Here is a 2,500-nt window from a genome sequence, read left to right on the forward strand (position 1 = left end):
TTATTTGTAAAATAGGTGTCTACGCTGTACATTCTACTATATCTATATATAGTAACGAATATAGTGCGGGCACGGGGAGCGCGAATGCTTATAAAACATGCAAACCTGCATTTGTTGCGTAGGCCCTGCACGTATATATAAAACGAAATGTTTTTCCCATTATCCTACATGAGTAGACCGGAAGGTCGTGAGATAGATCGGTGGATACAACAGATCTCCTAATTAACATGCGAGACTAACTCAAAAGTGTTATTGGAGATTAATGGTACCTCCGGACTAAAATTACTCCCCCCAACGTGCACAAGGCTTGCCCCCCCAAGGGTGGGGGTTGTGGGGGGGTACCAGGCCACACACCTCTTAAATATGATTTCCCAGTCAAGACAATGTCCCTCATTCCCCGGAAGCGAAGGAGCCCCTGGTCACGGCGGCGATCAGGATCGTTCTGGAGCAGAGGGTGCTAAAAATATCCGGTTAGACCCTGGCCGCCTTAAGATGATGAACTTATGCACATACAATGTAAGGACCCTGAGAACAGAATCTGATCTTCTGACACTGCTTGAGGAACTTTCATTTATTAAATGGGATATTGTAGGACTTTCTGAAGTTAGGAGACTAGGCGAGGAGCAGCAATTACTAAATGATGGGCACTTATTATACTGGCGAGGTAAACCCTTGGATAGCAAACAAGAATCAGGAGTAGGTTTCTTAGTTCACAAGCGACTTGAAAAGAATGTTAGGGAATTCTATAGTGTGAGCGAAAGAGTGGTTTCTGTAATACTGAAACTAAACAACAGATATAGCCTAAAAATTATCCAAGTATACGCTCCTACCAGCAGTCATAGTGAGGAGGAGATAGAGAGCCTCTATGAAAATGTGCAAACAGCTACCGATAGACCAAAAGCCCATTTTACCGTGATTATGGGGGACTTTAATGCCAAGATAGGAATAAGGGATGATGGAGAAATATCGGTTGGGAAACATGGAATAGGCACCACAAACGAGAGAGAGGGCGAACCCAAAGGGCTGATAGAATTCGCCGAAGCTCGATCCCTTAAAATTATGAATACATTCTTCAAAAAGAGACCCAGGAGGAAATGGACATGGAAATCACCATCCGGCATTAAAAACGAAATTGACTTCATAATCACCAATAGGCGTGACATTGTACAAGACGTAACTGTTATCAAGAAAGTAAAAGTCGGTAGCAACCATAGTTAAGTTACAGCTAAGAAGGGAACGAAACAAGCTCATATAGAAGCCTCTCGTTAATCTAACCAACATCAAGAATAGGGCGACGGAATTCAGTATCAACATCCGAAACAAATACTCAGCTCTCGAAGAAGATCTTAACATAAACCAAATGAGCGACCAATTCAGTGAGATATTAACGGAAGCTGCACTTGAAATAGGGGGTAGAGACGAAAAAGAAAGGTTCAGTAAGCTTTCGGTAGAGACAAAAGAGCTTATGAAACAGTGTAGGGACATGAAAATAACATCAATCAGAGACAAGATAGAATCAACAGAGCTAATTAAGACGATAAACAAGAAGAAAGAGGATGTACGCAAATTTAACATACGTAAAATAAACGAAGCATTGCTTGCCGGCACCAGCCTTAAGGCAACAAAGAGGAGGCTTGGAATAGGGAAAAACCAAATGTATGCAGTAAAGAAACCCAACGGAGAGGCGACATACAATAAAAAAAGAAATTATCAAAGTAATAGAAGACTTCTATCTCAACCTATACCACTCAAACGACCAACCACATGGAGACAAACACAACAATTGGAGATGTTCCAAACATCACGGTAGATGAAGTAAATAGGGCACTAAAAAGCATGAAAAGAGGAAAAATACCAGGAGAAGACGGCATTAGCGTGGATCTTATTCAAGATGCAGGAGAGATTGCGGCAGTAAAGCTGGCCAGTCTTTATAACAGATGTCTAGGCGTCGGTAAAATTCCGAAGGCCTGGAAAAACGCAATAATAATTCTAATACACAAAAAGGGAGACACAAAAGACTTAAAGAATTACCGACCTATAAGCCTCCTCTCAGTAATCTATAAACTGTTCACAAAAATCATCACAGCCCGTATCACCGATACATTAGATTCAAAACAACCCAGGGAACAGGCAGGGTTCCACAGTGGATTCTCAACTACAGACCATATCCACACACTAGCTCAAATTAGGGTATGAAGAAAACAAACGAATATAGGAAGCTCCTGTGTATGGCTTTCGTAGATTATGAAAAGGCATTCGACTCGTACAGATATCTGCAGTACTGGATGCAATTCGTAAACAAGGAGTGGAAGAGGAGATTAGAAGAGTAAAAGTAGAGGAAATATACTGCAGATTATTAGAGGATATATATAGAGATGGTACAGCGACCATCAAAATCCACGCAGGAAAGAGAAAGAAACCAATAAAATACCAATAAAAAAGGGTGTTAGGCAGGGCGACACCATCTCACCGAAGCTGTTTACAAACTTGCTTGGAGGAA

This window comes from Penaeus japonicus, unplaced genomic scaffold (genome assembly GCF_977035675.1).
Source record: "Penaeus japonicus unplaced genomic scaffold, GWHDUDI00000001_assembly GWHDUDI00000028, whole genome shotgun sequence".
NCBI lineage: Eukaryota > Metazoa > Arthropoda > Malacostraca > Decapoda > Penaeidae > Penaeus > Penaeus japonicus.